The 20,860-nt window shown below is 35.7% G+C and overlaps 1 long non-coding RNA gene across 1 annotated transcript in view; it reads right to left on the reverse strand.

Moving 5' to 3' along the window:
- LOC136024742 (uncharacterized) overlaps positions 1-20,860 on the reverse strand; it is a 40,988-nt gene that overhangs the window by 9,464 nt on the left and 10,664 nt on the right. Inside the window, exon 2 of the long non-coding RNA XR_010616898.1 lies at positions 15,872-15,967. This is a non-coding gene — a long non-coding RNA (uncharacterized LOC136024742). The remainder of the gene's footprint in view (positions 1-15,871; positions 15,968-20,860) is intronic.

Genomic DNA, 20,860 nt, shown 5'->3' on the forward strand with positions numbered 1-20,860 from the left:
AGTGGTGGTGAAACGACATTACCAGGGCATGAGAAATTGAAGGATGAGATGCTATTGGCTATATTCAAGTGTCGTTTGGGCGCCCATCATATTAATAGCAAGCTCGTAAGAAGCAGTTTTATTCACTAGGGGGGAGGGCTACCAAAATAAGAGTAAAATAGACATATTACCTAATGTGTAAAGGAAACTAGCGAGTTTCAAGGACAGTGGGTCCAAGTCCTACTTCTTCTGTCGCTAACGGGTAGAAAATATCTAATTTTTAGTATTTCTGGCATCTTTTTTTGGATTGCACCTACTATGAAAATCACTCTAGATGCGTTACTGTGACTGGATTTAAACTATCTTTATTTTGGTAATTCAACATTTGAAAAATAGTTCAGTATTAAAATCCCTCTACACATATTATTGACCCTAGCTAAAAAATTATGGGGAATAACCGAGAGCAACAGAAGTTCATCTAAGAAAAAATAGCAGTGCCATCTAGCGTTATCCTAAAACTTTGTAAAAGAATTCTGAAGGCCAAAATGGGAACGTTTGTTCAGACATTCAAACGTTACAATATTATGGCTTGCTTAAAAATCTTGTGTAATTAGTTGATAATACGGATTTGCAAACAAGCGCATGATCTATACAGTCATTTTTCTCTGGAAGGGGGGCAATTTTTAGTACGCCATACCTTCATAAAAATCGATAATTTACATAAACTTCTACAGTACACATTATAAAAACTAGACATTTGGAGGAAGCACAATTTTGGTTATATGGTTTGGAACAGGGTTCAATTGTGTGGCTATGTAAGGTCAGTCAAACTCAACTCAGCTCCGAATGGATACCTGGAGAATTCTGGGGAAGGTAAACAGGAGGGGTGTCTGAAAGAACAGGATGGCTTACCCCCCCCCCCCCATTCCACTTCCTCGCAAAAGAGCCAAGAAACGGGGATTAGAACCTTCGGTAAGACTGCAAAGTCCAATGCTGTATTTCAACCAAGGACTCTTAATTTCCCTTCTCTTTTGTTTAAAGGTTTGATGGTATTACTTTGCTTATTTGTTTTTCTTTTTTCTCTTAGTGTGAAGTCACATGCGCTAGAAGCGCATGAATTTTTTTTGCGATTCTAAATTTTTACTAACAAACTCCTTGATTTACATCTATGTCAAACAAGTCAGGCAAAGGATGTCGCAAGATGTATACGAAGAAAAAGTCAAGGATACAATAAAGCTGACCTTCCCCTATTTTTTTTCTTTTGTCTTTCCGCTTATGTTGACCATTGAACTTCCTTGTTTGTCTTAATAACGAATACTGAAAATTTTAGGCCATAAAATTATTTTTTGTTTAATTCATTCATAGTTTAAAAAAGTAATAAAATATCTTAAATCCATTAAATCAACTGTGGCACAGACCACTAGTCAAACATCTGTCGTAGAGTAGACATACCGTAATAGCGTAGCAAGTAAAAAGTTCGTTCTCAATGTATCATACTCGCGTCGGTGGTTTTCTCTGTTGTCCGAGATTACAGAGTGCACGTATAGTGAAGTACACGTACGTACAGAGTGTATGTATACATTAACACAGGATGTTCTTAGAATTTATGCATACGATCCTTCGTGATAAGTCTTAAAATGACTTACCATTCTAAGGCTTCATGATCTTTCTTAGAATGACTGAAGTTAAAAGATTTTTAAACGTAGAAAAAAACTTAAAAGCAGTTAGAAGTGCAGCTGGAAGTATGAAGACGCGGCAAATTCAAACCCAGCGCAGGGTAGTGGCACCTGATTGTTCCCACTTCACAATCAGGTAATATATATATATATATATATATATATATATATATATATATATATATATATATATATATATATATATATATATATATATATATATATATATATATATATATATATATATATATATCTCTCTCTCTCATTTCTGGTTATACAACCCACATAACAGTGTGAATAACCGAGCATGTTAAAGAAGTACTCACTGACCTTGACCAACATGACATACCATCGCTTCACTAAAACATAAGTTTGAAGCAAAACGGCTGGGGTAGTCCAAACGGTATTGAGTGGCAGTTTTGTAAAACTCAGATTTACTCTGAACCTAAGTAAGCTCTGTTTGTTTGTTTAGTTTGAGTGTCACACAAAATGCCACATTGGGTGGCATTTTTGTAAAGATTAGATCTACTCTGAATCTAAGTAAGCTCTAACCGTTGATTTAGTTTGAATCTTAAAAAATGCTACATTGAGTGGCAGTTTTGTCAAACTTAGGTCTACTCTGAATCTTAGTAAGCTCTATCCCTTGGTTTATTTCGAGTGCCACAAAATACCACATTGAGTGGCAGTTTTGTAAAATTTATATTTACTGAATCTAAGTAAACTATACTCGTTGATTTAGTTAGAGTACCACAAAATTTTCCATATCCAATTTCCTGTTCTATTTGATAGTTGAAAAGCGGACCGTTTAGTCTATATATATATAAAAATAAGTTGTCTGTGTGTGTGTGTGTGTCTGTCGAGTGACGTCATGTTTGTGTGTCGACTGACGTCATTATAAGGATTGAGCTGTATGAGTCATGAAGTTGTTTGTCGACTGACGTCATGTTTGTCAACTGATGAAATTATATACCGGGACACAAATGACAACCGGGACACAGGGAATAAAAATGACGACCGGGAACCTCAAAGAGTAATTTCAGACTGGGACACCCGGACACAAATCACGACCGGGACACAGGGAATATAAATGACGACCGGGACACAGGGACACAACTACAATGGGGACGCCAGGGGCACAGGCGGGATATATAAATGACGACCGGGACACAGGGATTGTTCGAATAGAAATTACAGACCGGGACACAAATGATGACCGGGACACAGGGAATATAAATGACGACCGGGACACTCAAAGAGAAATTACAAACTGGGACACCGGGACACAGGGAATATAAATGAAGACCGGGACACAGGGACACATCATTAGAATAATGAGGCATAGATCTGAATACGGATTGTTTTTCCCATGGATAATTATAAGTTGCATGTTCAAGAGTCAGTAAACCTGACAATCTATTTATATGCACAGACAATGGGACAGCGAAGAATGTTGTATATTCGCATGTTTTACGTAGTTAAAAACATATATGTATATATCTATCTCTATTCACAGGTGGGACACAGGGACACAACTACAATGGCGCGTAACTAATATGGCGCGTAACGACTTAGGCGTGCGGGGGGGCTTGGGGGGCGCGAAGCAGCGCCACCCCAACAGCTAGTATCAAATAAGATTTTGTCGTATCTTGGATGTCTTAAAAAACTAAAACAACCATAACAACCAGTCGCTACACAACAATCAGTTGTTATGCAAACAACTGGACTAAAATAACAATCAAAACTTGAAACACATTTAGTTATTAAGTCGTGTCAAGTAAAGTCTTTTTCAAACTATGTGCATTCTCCATTAATTTAGACTTGTCTTATCTGGAAGTAATGACGGCCATGATTTCTGAGGGGAATGACGGAAATGGAGGGGTACTGTCGTTGAAAAACACCCTTTTTCATAAAAAATAACAAAAAATAGAACTCCTTCGTCCCAATTTGGATGTAAAAAATACCTATGTGGTTCCTTAATTAAAAAGAAATAAAGTAAACTAGTTTTTTCTTTATATTATTGAAAATACTTTTTTATGTTTTCATTTAAAAAATTGAAAACAAATCCTTGTATTCCCCCTGTAAGTTTTTGTGAATTGTAACCACAAACGGAAGGGTTTAACTGATACCTCTTTTGGTCTCTTGTTACTTCTTGACACAGAATTACGCAATTTTCTTCGCCAAAAAATTGTGGTACACCTTTGTTAATCTATTTAGTCATGGATTAAGGACTCAATTTTTTTTGATAGTGTGTTTCATTTGTGAATCGTTGTGAATTCTTTTTCTGTAAGTCTTTAATCCTTTTTGCCTCTTGTACCTCCGTCATAATAATTTGTTTTGTAAAAAATTCAGATGTGTTCATGTTAAGTCCTTCAGTTCTGATTTAACTTTTTCGTAAAACGAATAAATGGCATCAAAGAATGAATATATTTGTAGCACCCTTTGTGTATGTTCTGTGTGATTTGGGGGTGCTTTGGGGATAGTTCTATTTATGGCACTGAGAGTGTCAAGCGCGGCTCGAAATTTGAGTTGAAGGGTGGTGGAACAACTTAAGACTACCAAGAGTGGTGAAACAGGCGTAGCTCTTTTCCGAGCATCTTCAAAAATAAAAGTACTTGATGATTTTTCGCAAAAACATATACCATCTCCATTCTATTGTTATAAACGTATCACAGAGAGAAAAACAAAATATCGTAATGAAGTTTGTGTGACATTTCTGTTCTAAACAAATACCATGTACCTTCTTAATTGAAACAATGCGACACAGGAGTGCGACAAATTGACACAGGAGTGTCAATTGAGGGGGGAGCAACTGCCTCTTCATATATTTTACCACTCCTCCCCTAATTTTTGCGAAAACCTATTTTGGTGTAGCCATTAAAAAGAAAATTTACTTTCATTGAAGGGAATCGAAAAGCAAAAAAAATGCCCCTCCCTACGTTTGAAAAATATATATTTCCCCGCTATCCTCTGGGTATTCTTCTGAATTTATATCCCCTAGATTGACAAGGCAAATTACCTTCGTCGGGACATTAAAATATAGCAGGATTTTTCAGACAATTCGTGGTAACGAACTGTAGTAAGGAGCGATCCGGCTCAATAGTAACCAAAACTCTAAAAAATTGAATTTTGATATCAATAGCTACATCAAAAGAATCGCATTTTAATGCTGATTTTAAATATATAAGTTTCATCAAGTTTAGTCTTACCCATCAAAAGTTACGAGCCTGAGAAAATTTGCCTTATTTAGGAAAATAGGGGGAAATACCCCCTAAGAGTCGTAGGATCTTAACGAAAATGACACCATCAGATTCAGCGTATCAGAGAACCCTACTGTAGAAGTTTCAAGCTCCTATCTACAAAAATGTGGAATTTTGTATTTTTTGCCAGAAGACAAATCACGGGTGCGTGTTTGTTTGTTTGTTTGTTTTTTGTTTTTTTTTTTTCCCAGGGGTCATCGTATCGACCAAGTGGTCCTAGGATGTCGCAAGAGGGCTCATTCTAACGGAAATAAAAAATTCTAGCGCCCTTTTTAAGTGACCAAAAAAATTGGAGGGCATCTAGGCCCCCTCCCACGCTAATTTTTTCCCAAAGTCAACGGATCAAAATTTTGAGATAGCCATTTTCTTCAGCATAGTCGAAAAACATTATAACTATGTCTTTGGGGATGGCTTACTCCCCCACAGTCCCTGGGGGAGGGGCTGCAAGTTACAAACTTCGAACAGTGTTTACATATAATAATAGTTATTGGGAAGTGTACAGACGTTTTCAGGGGGATTTTTTGTTTTTGGGGGTGGGGTTGAGGGGAGGGGGCTATGTGGGAGGATCTTTCCTTGGAGAAATATGTCATGGGGAAGAAAAATTCAATGAAAAGGGCGCAGGACGAATCTGGTCACGCTAGAAAAAAACGTCAAATTCAGAGCTTAATATACAATGCTGGGTGTTCGGAGCCTCTCTATTATGGAGTATAATTTGAAAATAACACAACTATACGAGCGATAAAACATATATACCACAACCATAACTCAACTAACGAAAGAACTGCTAAGAGATAACACAACTATAAAGCGAAAACAGGTGAAAACTAACGGGAAAATAAACGAACTAAGAGGTGGAAGGGGCCCAGAGAAAAAATATAATCCTTTTCCAATTTTGAGCCTAACTTCCGCAAAGGAGTAATAATGTCAGAAGCCCCGAAATACCGAATTATTTTCTTTTTCCTATAAGACCGGGGTAAATGAAACAGAAACTTACAATAGCGGAAATATAATATACACAATTCAGCCAGATCTTGTCTTTTTTTTCAGGATAGGTGAAATACTAGATAGGAAAAGTATTGAATGGTCGCAAAAACTAGTGTATAGCAATGCAAGCGCTTTTCGATAATAATGACCACGATTAGCTACTATTTTACCATAACCCGCTTTAAGTTTTCTTTAATATGCCGTACAATATTGATCCTAAAAGCTAGTAGATTCCAATAAATATGAATGCTTGACCGCCGCAAATCAGAGACACAATGGATGGAGAAGTTAGAACGCGGATTTCAAATGGGCATAGACTTTGCATTAAAGACTAGGTACTCACACTTATCAATATTCAATGACAGACCAACAGTTTTGAAATGTTTTGAAATAGATGTTACGGAATTCGAGAGGCTAGATCTAGAACGGCTAGATCTAGAAGTATATCATCCGCATATGCAATACAAGAGACATTTACCAAATTACAAAAAAGAAAGGGCATAATTTTGTATAACACACTGCGGATACAAATACTGAAAAGATACGGTGAAAGAACACCACCTTAACGCACTTCCAAGCGGGTTGGAATATTCCCATAACAATTAGAGTGAAACTTAACCGAATATGGGAATCAAGCAGTTCGTGGTAACGAACTGTAGTAAGGAGCGACCCGGCTCAATAGTAAACGAAACTCTAAAAAACGGAATTTCAATGCTAAAAGATATATCAAAAGAACCGGATTTTTATGCTGATTTTCAATATATAAATTTCATCAAATTTAGTCTTTGTCATCAAAAGTTACGAGCCTGAGAAAATTTGCCTTATTTTGGAAAATAGGGGGTAACACCCCCTAAAAACCATAGGATCTTAACGAAAATCACACCATCGCATTCAGCGTATCAGAGAACCCCATAGAAAAAATTTCAAGGCCCAATCTACAAAAATATGGAATTTCGTATTTTTTGCCAGAAGACAAATCACGGGTGCGTGTTTATTTGTTTTTGTTTTTTTTTCCCCAGGGGGTAATCGTATCGACCAAGTGGTCCTAGAGTGTTGCAAGAGGGCTCATTCTAACGGAAATAAAAAGTTCTAGTGCCCTTTTTAAGTGACCAAAAAAATTGGAGGGCACCTAGGCCCCCTCCCAGGCTCATTTTTTCCCAAAGTCAACGAATCAAAATTGAGATAGCCATTTTGTTCCGCATAGTCGAAAACCATAATAACTATGTCTTTGGGGATGACTTACCCCCCACAGTCCCTGGGGGAGGGGCTGCAAGTTACAAACTTTGACCAATGTTTACATACACTAACAGTTACTGGGAATTGTACCGATGTTATCAAGGGGATTTTTTTTGGTTTGGGTGTGGGGTTCAGGGAAGGGGGCTACATGGGAGGATCTTTCCTTGGAGGAATATTTCATGGGGGAAGAGAAATTCAATGAAAAGGGCGCAGGACTTTCTAGCATTACTATAAAAAAAACAATGAAAATATAAACATGAAAAAGTTTTTTCAATTGAAAGTAAGGAGAAGTATTAAAACTTAAAACAAACAGAGATTATTACGCATATGAGGGCTTCTAAAAATACTTTAGCATAAAGAGCGAGGTATTTAGGAGGAGATAAATACTTCGCCCTTTATGCTAAAAAAATTTTAAGTAATTTCAACTATTTATTCTACGGCCTTTCTGATTCAGGGGTCATTCTTAAAGAATTGGGACAAATCAAGATTTAGTGTGAAGAGCAAGGTATTAACAAGGGGACCAACCCTATCATATATATAATCAAAAATATAAGAATATAAAAGTTTGTTACGTAAGTTAATTCTTAAGTTACGTATTTTGTTTACTAATAAAAACGTTCGTTAAAAATTAAAAGATCTAGTTACCTTTTTAAATAACCCAAAAATTGGAGGGCAACTAGGCCTCCTTCCCCACCCCTTATTTCTAAAAATCGTCTGATCAAAACTAAGAGAAAGCCATTTAGCCAAAAAAAGAATTAATAAGCAAATTTCATTTTAATAATTTATGTACGGAGAGCCAAAATCAGACATGCATTAATTCAAAAACTTTCAGAAATTAAATATAAAAAAATAAGTTTTTTGAAATGAAAGTAAGGAGCGACATTAAAACTTAAAACGAACAGAAATTACTCCTTATATGAAAGGGGCTTTTCCTCCTCGACACCCCGCTCCTTGCGCTAAAGTTTGATTCTTTCTCGCAACTCTACTTTTTAAAACAATAAAAAACTTTAGCATAAGGAGCGGGGTGTCGAGGAGGAAAAGCCCCTTTCATATACGGAGTAATTTCTGTTCGTTTTAAGTTTTAATGTCGCTCCTTACTTTCATTTCAAAAAACTTGTTTTTTTTTATTTAATTTCTAACAGAAGCGTATCAGCTAGTTGACCACGCACTTATAAATTCTTGTTCAATCTATCGTATATCTCAGATTATTGTGATTTTTTATGGGTGGAACGTTTTAAAGTATTATTTTTCTGCAATTAAACTTTTTCTAAAATATTATTATACTTTTTGCTATTTTTGAAATACAATAATAGTTACTTTGATTTTCAAAAAAATAATTTATGGCCTACAAATTCGACCAAAGTTTTCAAGTCGCTTATGAATATTTCCTTGTGGATATCCCGTGCTTTGATGACACAATTTTGAAGTAATTAAATTAAAAAAAAGAATTATTTTTTACCTGAAAGTAAGGAGCAACATTAAAACTTAAAACGAACAGAAATTGTTCTTTATATGAAACAGTCCCCTCCTCAACGCCCCACTCTTTACGCTAAAGTTTTTATTGTTTTAAAGTAGAGCTGTGATAAAGAGTAAAACTTTAGCGTAAAGAGTGGGGTGTTCAGGAGGGGACAGCCCCTTTCATATACAGAATAATTTCTATTCGTATTAAGTTTCAATTTTGCTCCTTACTTTCAGTTAAAAATACTTGTTTTTTTATTTAGTCTCTGAATGTTTTTTAAATAATGTCGGTAAATCCAGTCCCCCCTCCAAGGAAAATTCTCCTCCCCCACGAGAAATTTCTCCATGGAAAGATTCTCTGACTTAACTAAAATTCGTGAGATTTGCGGAACTAGTTTTTGTAAGGCATACTAACAAAACGACCAAAGAGGTCGAAACCATTTTCATGAAAATGAGAGTCACAAGTTGAGCAATTCTCAAATGACTGAAATCAATGAAACAAAATATCTTTAAAAGACATCTGCAATAATTTATGTTTTAAGTTTTAATGTTATTCCTTAGTTTAAGTTGGAAAAAACTTGTTTTTTCATTTATTTATTTAACAACAACCACAAACCGAACACATACAATATGTGTGATTTATTGTCCCATAAAAATCACACTTATGAAGCTCTTGAAGGTAAAATTGAAGGAAGACGAGGGGAAGAGCCCCCTCATACACGTAATAATTTATGTTCGTTTTAAGTTTTAATGTTACTCATTACTTTCAGTTGAATTTTTTTTAAATTTAATTTCTGATCGTTTTTTTAAATAATGCTGGGATATCATAGTAATTATCTCCCCCCCATGAAACTGTGGAAAGATTTTCCTAGGTAATTTCCCCCCGCAAGAAAACATCCCCCATAAAATCGCGTGTATACTTACCAATAACAAATACTATATGTAAACAATGGGCAAAGTAGATAACTTGCAGCCCTTCCCCCGGTGAATGTGGGGGATTAAGTCGTCCTAAGAGACATAGTTATTAGGTATTTCGACTATGCTGAACGAAATGGCTGTTTCAGAACTTTGATTCGGTGACTTTGGGAAAAAATGAGCGAAGGAGGGGGCCTAGTTGCACTCCAGTTTTTTTGTCACTTATAAAGGTCACGTATAACTTTCAATTTCGGTTTGAATGAGGCCTCTTACAAAATTTTAGGACCACTGGGTCGATACGATCACCCATGGAAAAAATAAAAAACGAATAAGCACGCATCTCCGTTATTTTTCTTTTGGAAAAAAAAACAAAATTCCGCGCTTGTGCAGATAGAAGCTTGAAACCTCTACAGTAGGCCCTCTGATACGCTGAATCTGATGGTTTGATTTTCATTAAGGTTCTATGACTTTTAGGGGGCGTTTCCGTCTCTTTTTCAAAAATGAGGTGAATTTTCTCAGTCTCGTAACTTATGATGGGTAGAACTAAACTTGATGAAACTGATATATTTAAAATCAGCATACAAATTCGATCCTTTTGATCTATCTGTTGGTATCAAAGTTCCGTTTTTGAGAGTTTCGGTTGCTATTGAGCCATGTCGATCCTTACTTACAGTTCGTTACTACTGTTTGAAAAATAAAGTTGGATTATTCACGGTTTGAGAGACATGTTCAATCTATTGCTATTGGCCATTCCACCAAATACTGAATGCGTCTGAAAAATAAGAAGATCTAGAAAACCATGAGATCAGAATAAATCCTGTTCTTGATTTATAATTGTCTTTGAGATAGCCATTTTATTCAGCATAGTTGAAAAGGTTCTAGGTGTCTACCCCCCCCCCAGCAAGGTCTTGTGGAAGGGGTGACTCCTTTCCTTTGCGTAATAATTTCTGTCTGTTTTATTTACTGATGTTGCTCTTTACTTTCAGTTGAAAAACTTGTTTTTTTAAATTAATTTCTCGTCGTTTTTAAACAATACTGGGAAATCCGGCTCTCTCTCCTTGAAAAAATCCAATACTTGTGTATTATGCGCCACTCACTCAATTTTACAATGTGTAAAACTCGAGAACAAACAGGTTTATATAATACTTTAGAAACCAATTTGAGCTATAGATTTGCACATTAGAGGATGGGGGCTACTTTACCCCCCTCACCTTATGTGTAAATATATACCCAAATTATTTTTTCCAATATATCCTGTCACTTGTCTTTGTCTTTGCTCGCGCTAAGCTAAAAGAAACTAAAGAAGTAACCGGCTTGTTCTCGAGTTTTACACAGTGTAAACTTGATTGAGTGGCGCATAATACACAAGTACCAAAAACCTTTTCCTTACGGAAATGATAAAAACAAAACTCAAATAAAATTCTCAAATTTGGAAAGCCTTTTTTTCCAAGGGAGGGGGGTGTATTTTCCACGGGAGCTATTTTCCATGGGGGGTATTTTCCTCGGGGGTATTTTCCAAGGGGACATTTTCCACGGGGGAAATTTTTTGCAGGGGAGCTGGATTTCCGCGGGGTATTATCCGGGGGAGACTAATCATAGGAGAATGAACGTCGGCCACCAGTTAAAAGATTCAGTAACTATGTCTCTGAGGATACATCCCCCCCCCCACTGACTGTAAGCTATACAATTAACCCGTTGTTTTTGTTTATTATTTTTTTCTGGGAAGGGGGAAATTTTTGACCCCTGGTGTCCCAAAACGCCCAGAGCATTAAAGTGGGGTTTTCAGGAAATGTTGGAGATTGAATCAAAACACACTATGTGCATGCAGGTTGTCAAAAGGTCACAACTCAGCAATGGTTTAGGGTATGAAGCTGGAACTTTTCTGGAGTGAGGGGATGATCGACCAATTCGCCAAAAGGCCAAATGTGAACACTGCCACTGCTACCAATACTTCTAATACTATTACTATTACTGCTATTCAACAAGGCTGAGGGTATCAAGGTGAAAAATTCAGAAAATGTTAAGGTATAAGTTGAACTAAATAAAAACACACTTTGTGCATGCAAGTTACCAAAAAGACGCATCAGCTGTGTCACAGAAACTTCTTAGGGTAGTAATTTGAATTTTTAGAGTATTTTGGGGGAAATGAGGAACAAAGGAAAACGGCTGCTACTAATACTCCTTCGAATATTACTACTTCTGAGGCTAACATTCAGTTACAATTTTCAGGGGATATTGAGGGATAAGTTGAACTAATTTAGGAGAAAAAAAAATTCAAGAACATAACATAGAAAGACGAAACACTCTATACAAAAAACACTATATTAAAAATACCAAAAAGACGCATCAGCTGTGTCAGGGTCTTAATTTGAATTTACAGAGTATGTTGGGGGGAATGAGGAACAAAAGAAACATCGCTATTAGCAAGCTGCTACTAATACTCCTACATATATTACTACTTCTGAGCCTAAGGACATTCAGCTGCAATTTTCAGGGGATAAGGGCATTAATTTGAATTTACAGAGTATGTTGGGACATAGCTGTCTGAAAAAGTTTGTCTGAAGAAGTTTCTGGGACGTAGCTGATGCGTCTTTATATTATGTTTGTTATAGTCTTTTTGGTCTAGAGTCTTTCGTCTTTTTATGTTATTTTCTTGAATTTTTTTTTCTACTAAATTAGTTCAACTTATACCTCAATATCCCCTGAAAATTACAACTGAATGTCCTTAGCCTCAGAAGTAGTAATATTCGTAGAAGTAGTAGTAGCAGCTTGCACATATCACCGTTTCTTCTGTTCCTCATTCCCCCCCCACCATACTCGAAATTTTCAAATTAATACCCTGAGAAGTTTCTGGGACAAAGCTGAATTGTCATTTTGGCATTTTTGGTATAGTCTTTTTGGTATAGAGTATTTCGAATATTGAGGGGTAAGTTGAACTAAACCCAAAACTGCCCCTTCTACCTTTAAAACCACCTATGGTTGTGTCAGAAGTGTTAAATATCAGATACGACCTTTAAGTGTCATAACAGTAATGCTTAAGAAGTTAGCACAAAAACTTATAACTGTCACCTTTACATCTGTCACCTTTCAACTATACCGCTACGCTTTAAAGTAATGTCCTTGCCCTTAACATTCCTTTTTAAACAAGAGTGGTATGATTGCTTGTCATAGCCAGCTTAAGCATGAAGGCTACTTTGGAATCTACTTGTACTTGTTAAACTAGATGGTAAATAAAGTGCGTCACCATTTACGTCATTACGCATCACTGAGTATAATGGATATTTCACACTACGCTTTAGACCCTTTCAAACAAGCGTAACCTAAGACCTTACGGTCAGGGTTGCCGCCACGGTCAGTTCCTAAAGTGCCACAATTCCTCAAATTTGCGTGCTATACAGCGATTTTTGGTGCTATAGTAAAATAATTGACTATAATGAACTAAAGTAGTGCTAAAATAGCACTTTCATACAATAGGTGGCAACTCTGCTTACGGCACACGCCAAGGAGTATGGGTAACTTCTAAGAGTGGGAACTAGTGCTAGTGTCGGTAAAAAGCCCATCCTTGCCATCTAGCGGTTGGCTACACATACGGTTTTTCAGCGTAATAATTGAAATAATTAATTTCATTGGTGTAATTGGTCAAATACGGGTAGTAATAAATATCTAACCTCCTTTCCTAACAGAAGCATGATTACAGAGTTTGAAAAATACCAAATGTAGCCAAATGCTAGATGGCATGATAGTTTTTTGTTGTTGACACTAGTGGCAGTTTCCGCTCTTAAAAGTTATCCATACTCTTAAATACACATTATTATCTTACAGAGCAATTTTTTTGTAAAATAGGCAGCTCTAAGTAGGTTCATGCTCTAGTTATAATTTTACATTCCATAAATTTCTGTTATGTTATGGATGTCACTAGCAGCAATAAAATAGAATTTCTTGATGTGCAATAACTTTTGAAATAATTTAGCAAACAATGCCTTGAAAAACTTTCACGATTGATCAGAGCTTGAAGGTATATTCGGAAAAATATTCAGAGATACAGTGGTCAAAACTTCTTCTTCAGGTGAACTACGTTCGCTTATTCTTTAACTGGAGCTCTTGGACCCGCACTGTACTATCAATAGTACTGTACGCAATAGTACGCACTGTACTGTACGATCAATAAGATATCCAGAAAAGGTAGTTTTTCACTTTCTTCAAGCTCCACTGTAAATTTTACATTTTTGTCAAAACTATTTAAATGTTTATGGAAAAGGTCTAAAGACTCTAAACCGTGTTTCCAAATGTAATTTGTTAATCTCTTTATGGAATCTATTGAAACCTCCGCCATACACAGTTTTAGGCTCTCTCCTTGTTTCTGGATTCGGGATCCTTTGTCTGAGAGGACGCGGGTTCGAATCCCAGTGTACCCAATTCTTCAGTTGGGACGGGGGTCAGTGGCGTGACTCTGTAAGCTTAGCCAGAGTCGATCCAGCTCTAAATGGGTACCTGGAGAAATCTGGGGAAGGTAAACAGGAAGGGTGTGTGAAAGCACAGGATGGCTGGCCCCCAACCCCCCATTGCACTTCCTGGCTGAAGGGCCAAGAAACGGAGATCAGCACCGCCGGTAGGGACTGTAAAGTCTAGTGCCGTATCCTTTACTTTTTTACCTTGTTTCTGGGGCAGATTCATGGATGATGTGGTCTGCATTTGGAAACACGGTTTAGAGTCTTTAGACCAATTTTATACAATTTGATGAGGCTACAGCTATTTCTAATGATAGAGGTTTTTCTCAGTGGGCGAGGGAGGCTATAGAAATTAAAAAACATATATTTGCTAATATTTCAATAAATAGAGACACAGGGAATTTAAATATTGACCCAATTTATGATATTCTTTTAAAAAATGAACCAATAGTCGATGGGGGAATTAAAATTTTACACAATCACCAGGGGACAAGATTACCCACTAGACCAAAAAGAGTTGCTTCAATGTTAGCTTACAAAAGGATTATTTCGCAACAGAATAATTAACTAAGTTTCAATTTTCATAAATTTTCCTCAGTTGCTCTTTGATTCTCATTGAAGTAACTCACATAGCTGCTTTTCCCTACGTGGATAAGTAGCGACAATTGTATTTATTATATTTGGTGGTGGTTTTTATTTGTTTTTAGATTAGTTTTCTTTTAATTTTCTATCTTGTGCTGAAGACACCTTGTTTTATACAGGCGAAATATCCGCGTTGTTTTAGTCTTTTAATTCTACTGGCCGTCGTCTCGTTTGAAGTTTTTTTTTTCTTTTTTAGAGTTTTATCTCTCTTGATTGTTTATTGTCATGTCTGGCCAGTTCGGCTTAAGAACTTTCGAAAGCCACTTAAACTTCAAATTACACTTTTGGTGGCGTAAAAACGTTGTTGCCAGTGCATATAACTTATAAATGAGATTCAATTCTAATAATACAGTAAACTGTGAGAAAACAAATAGCTCAACCCCCTTTCTACCGTTATAGGGAAGAAATAGGGAAAAAACCCTTCTAGGGAAGAAATAGCTGACGACCGGCTAAGCATATTAAGTCCATGCTTCGAGGGAATATTAAAGGGAATATTAAACTAAACCTAAATACGCTGACTACATGCAGTCTATCAAAAGGGCGTATCTGCAATATTTCAGGAACGGCTGAAGACATTCAGCTCAATCTTTCAGATCATGTTGAGGGCTCAATCAGCTCAATCTTTCAATATTGAAGTAAATCAAGAGCCACTATATGTATCCAAGTTGTCAAAAGTGTGTAGGTGAAGTATATCAGGGAGACCTAAGTGTATCATGTTGAAACTTTCAGAGGACGTTTGCATATCTGTGATATCTCTCGAATGCCTAAGGGTACTAAACTCATATTTTCTAGCAATGTTGAGGGGGTGAACTAAATCAGAAAACACTATGTGCATCCAGGCTGGCATAAAGGTGAGTGTGCAGGTTCTTAGGTTCACCCAAGGGTATAAATTCACACCTTAAATGACTTAGCTGTAGCTTTTGAGGGAATATTGGAGGGGGGATTAAGCAGATTACAAATTTTAACCTTGGACCAATAGGAAAATTTTTATGAAAAATATATCTGTACTGATCTCAGTGGGAAACATTCTTTTTTTTTGTGTTGACCTGGTTAACTTGTCAGGCAATGAAGACACATCAGTTACAGTTTCTTCATCAAGGGAACCCCAACTGGAAACACAACTGATTTTACTGATTCTTGACGTTCTATTTTTTAACATTAAATCAGAACTTCTTCTAAAAAATTATCCAAAAATGTATTAGTTAAACAACGAATTGGTTAAAATAAAACATAATGCAATATAGTTCTTATAACGAAACATTTGATAAGTACTCACCTACGTTCAAGGTTGCAGCATGACGAGGACCAGAATGGCTTCGACTCCGTAGAAGCATAAATACCAGGTCATGATCTTAATTCTTAGCAGAAGAGCCTAAAAACCTTCAGAGTTATTCTTTTGGTTAACCAATAAAATAATAACAATAGAAATTGTAACCGAACAGAAATTTATGTTTGGAAATTTTTACCCCAAGGAAAGTTTTTTAAAGAAAAGCTAATGAATTTATTAAACCAAGGACTAACATGCAAAAAGTCAAATCATAATTCGAGCTTATAACGAACAGGAATTAAACCAACCAAAAATATGGCTAATGCCTGTGAATAATTCTAAAGACCAGATTAGCATTTATGCTTTACTGCTTTATGCTTTGCTGAAAGCACAATATGTTATAAAGATTTTCTTTTTATAGCGTTAATATACCCAAAATTGCTGAGAGTTTCAGGAATGATTATCATTCCAGGAATAAATATTAACAGTAAGTCTTCTGTCGTTAGTTTTTTTCTGTTGTCTCGGTTGTTATGAAGTTTTTGTTTATTTTTTGTTGCTGATATTTTCTGTTTTCAGCAAAACAAAAATGACGCTCTGGCCCTTAACACAATTAAGGGATGTTAGGCTAACTCCTGTTTGTAGTAATTTCTGTTTGCTTTAAACATGACTTAATTATTCTTTGCATTTTGTGGTCGATTTTGATCATATTTATTCCACTCTGACCCTTAGAAGGTTTAAGGGATGTTAGGCCAATTCCTATTTGTGGTAATTTCTGTTTGTTTTGAACATGACTTAATTATTCTTGGTATTTTGCGGTAATATTTGATCAGGCTTATTCCGCTTTGGCCCTTAGAAGGTTTAAGGATTGTTAGGCCAACTCCTGTTTGTGGTAATTTCTGTTTGTTTTAAACATGACTTAATTATTCTTCGTATTTTGTGGTCATTTCTGTTCAGACTTGTTCCGCTCTGGCCCTTAGAAGGTTTAAGGGTTGTTAGGCCAACTCCTGTTTGTGGTAATTTCTGTTTGTTTTAAACATGACTTAATTATTCTTTGTATTTTGTGGTCATTTTTGATCAGATTTTTTCCGCTCTGGCCCTTAGAAGGTTTAAGTGCTGTTAGGCCAACTCCTGTTTGTGGTAATTTCTGTTTGTTATAAACATGACTTTATTATTCTTTCTATTTTGTGGTCGTTTTTGATCAGATTTATCCATTGTTCGTTTGCTGTTCACTGTTCTATTTCTGTTCGTTTTAAGTTTGAATTATTAGTAGACTTTATTTTTGTCCGTTTGATGTAGCTCTTTACTTATCTTTGAGAAATCTTTGTTTTTGGAGCATTGTTTATATTAATTTTAAAAACAGGCGGATAATTAATGGTTAAACATTTTGGAGGAAGGGAAGTGGATAAATAGAAAAAAATAAAATAGGCAACTCGCACGAAACAAATAATAACTGCACAAAAGATCTTTATAAAAACAGTAAATTGTACGAAAAAAATAACTGTACAAATAACTGTACAATAAATCTTTAGGTTTTGAATTTGCACAGGCTTAAGACCTTCCAACTCCCGCGGTGCTGCATGCTCTCTATCATACCCAAAACCTAATTTGAGAAATGTGTGTTGCAGAGAATTAGTCTAATCGGTTAGGAGTTGTGTCCGCTATGTCCGTTATAAAAATCATATTTGTAGCAGATATTGCGTGTTTGTGGCCATCTGCCGTTCAAACAAATGCCCAAGTTAATATAACTGATTCAGTTCTTTAACAGACAAAATTCCGTTCTTTGACATTATTTTTGTCGTCTTTGGTCTAATGTACCTCTTCACTTTTATTTGAGAAAATTTCTTTTTGAAATATTTTCAAAAATTAATTTATAAGAAAAGTAAATAATTAATATTGGAGAGCACACATGGAGGCGGAAATTAAGTAAACCAACTAAGGACTATGCTTCGAGTGGGGACCGAAGTAGTAGTGACCGTCGAATTACTTCCACATGACACATTGGGGGTAAATTATTGGAGCTACTAATACCTCAAGACCTTATTACGCTTACCTGGGTCTAAAGCAAAGCAATAGCCCACGTGAATAGTATACCTACATAATAGGGAATCTTTTCTAGGAGACGCAAGTTTCTCTTACGGAATAAGGAATGTTTACTTTTCGTGTTATATAATAGATTATGGGGTGTTACATAGTAGGGAGTACTAGAGTCTGTTATCCAGGCGGGGAAGTCCCGGTTATAACTGAGGGGAGCACAAAAGTGGGTGTTATGTTTATAACAGTACACACGTGGGATGTGACGCAATCTTGCGTGACTTGATAGATTTATTGGGGGTGAGGTAATCTTACTTGACTTGGGTAAATTTATAAGGAATGATGTAATGGCAGTGCACAGGTGGGAGTACGTAATTACAATGTACGTCTGGGATGTTACATTATACTTTAAAAGATTTCATTTTCTTTCAATACATTATTCTTTTTTTCTAAGGGGACATTTATTAAATAGAGATTTTTGTCCACATTAAGACTCGAAGGGGATTACCCTTAATGGAATGGAGTGCTAACAAGTTGGACCATGAAAGTCTTTCTAAATTTTTGGGTTACCTCACACATTTTAAAACTATTGCACGCAAGGAGAATCCCTTGTTAACACGCACTAGAGTGATTAAATGAATTATGAGTTCCCAATAAGCTACAATAACTAAAACAGAGGAGAAAATCGACTCCTGGAAATCGCTTACATTCGGTATGCACCTGCATGTTAAGCAATGCTTTAGAGATTGTTATTAATAATTTTACGAGTCTTTTATTCTATTTGAGTAAAAGGAAATTGAGGAAATTGAAAGTGCTATCAAAGATGAAATAAAAGCAAGAGTATCATTATGGCTAGAATATAGTACACCTTCATATATGATCAAAAGTCTTTTCCTTTTCTTCTTCCCTACACAGAATTTAGCACACATATTAGAGACTATCTTGAACGAACAAAACTTAAGTTTGAAACGTCGATTGCATATGTTCTTCATGTTAAGAACCAGTTTCGCTCTTTACTTTCATCAGAAATTTTTTTTTCTTTGTCAGCGATGATTATCATTCTCCAAACATCCTCCCTCATTGACTATCATTCTTCAAGTATCGTTATACAAATATTAAACTGGAAAGAGGGAGGTAGGTGGGAGCAGGGAATATTAGTCTACTTCGTACTTAAAAGAGCCTCGGATCAAACACTTCGTGCTAGCAAACTGTGTGTAAGGAGTGATCCATAAAAATTGAGACTTTATGAAACGATGTTTTGATTACAAAATATACAACAACCAAAATCTATTATTCATTCTGATTCTAAAGAATCATTGCTAATAAAGTAATTTTTGTCATAATTTTAACATCCAGAGATAAAGTTGCTCTGAAAAGGGTTTCAATCTTTAAGCAAGTTATGCAATGAAATTCAATATTTGTGTGAACGCAATATTTGTGTCAACGAAATGAGGAGTTTTTTGTTTTCCTCTGGATTGAATGAATATTCAAATGATCATGGATCATTTTCAGATAGATAATTATTATTTGAACAATTTAGCCTTTATAGGGGTAGTGATCCCTGCCTTTAGGGTAGCCTTGGATAGGCAATCAAAAACAAACATAGATTAAACTTTTACAAGAACAAGTTTTTGAAATCAAAAGTAAAAACAGCATTTAAAACTAGAAATTATCAAGAATTATTCTGTATGTAAAGAACCTGACTCCTCCTTAACTCTCCACTCTTTACGTGAAAGCTGGAATTCTTGTCCCTGTTCTTTAAGAACGGCTGCTCAGACAAAGAGCCTTCGAATTAAACTAAAAAGTATTTACGCAGTGCTATAATACCTTAGCAAAGGAACCGGTGTATTGTGGTTAGATATTTCCCCAAGCAAGTGAAATAATTTCTGTTTATTTTGTAAGGTCTTAATATCACTCCTTACCTTCATCAATTTAAAAAAACGTATTCCACATAACAAGTTTTTAAAGAAAAATAAAGAGCGCCATTAAGCCAAAAATGAGCAGAAATAAAGTCAAATAATCTTCTAAGCGTAAAAATACCACAAATTACTGTCAAATAATGAATGAAACTCAATAGAATTTACCAGTAGTAACGGCATAATGCTTTTAAAATCACCCATATGGGGCAAACCTGAAGTTGCTATCACCTCAAGACGTTATTACGTGCACCTGGTTCAGGTTTCAGGTTATTTTTAATAATAAAATAAATAAAAAAAGGTCCAGAGCCCTGCTGTGAAGGCAAATTCGTAATACACCAGATGGGAAAACTTCTTTAAATAAATACAACGTCCATACTTCTCTACATGCAATTCATACAAGTCTCATTAAACATATTCTCCCATCATCGCCTTGTTAAGAACACAATCCTTTGACGTGTCCAGCGAAATCAACATAAATAAAAAAATAATAGAAATGCTATACTTAGGCAATACTATAGACCCTGTAATGGTTTGGTATACCTACGCAATAGGTAACTTCGAAGACCACACTGCCTTTCCATGACGAAAGTAAAACAGTTCAAAATAGGGATGATACCTTTTTATTGATAGTGAATAGATATAAAATTATTTAACTGGATATTTCGAACACATATACAGTGTTCATCATCAGCAGTAAAACTGCTAATTTTATTCTGAACTGTTTTACTTACGCAATAGGGAATGTTTTCTAAGAGATGCAAGTGCATGTTACGTCATAGAGAATGTTGACTAAGAGATGCAGGTGTCTCTTACATAATAGGAAGGGTTTACTATGGTTGTTATGTAATAGTTTTTGTGGGTTACATAATAGGAATTTTTTGAGTCCATTAATGTGGTGCAATATTATGTAACTTGATAGATTTGTTGGGAGTGAGATAATATTGCATGACTTGGTCGATTTATTGGGAATGATATGGCAGCCCAAACATAGGTGCTACGTAATGACGAGATAAAAACGTGGAACGTTACATAATACTTAAAAGATTTC

Source organism: Artemia franciscana, chromosome 3 (assembly GCF_032884065.1).
Source record: "Artemia franciscana chromosome 3, ASM3288406v1, whole genome shotgun sequence".
NCBI classification, from domain to species: domain Eukaryota; kingdom Metazoa; phylum Arthropoda; class Branchiopoda; order Anostraca; family Artemiidae; genus Artemia; species Artemia franciscana.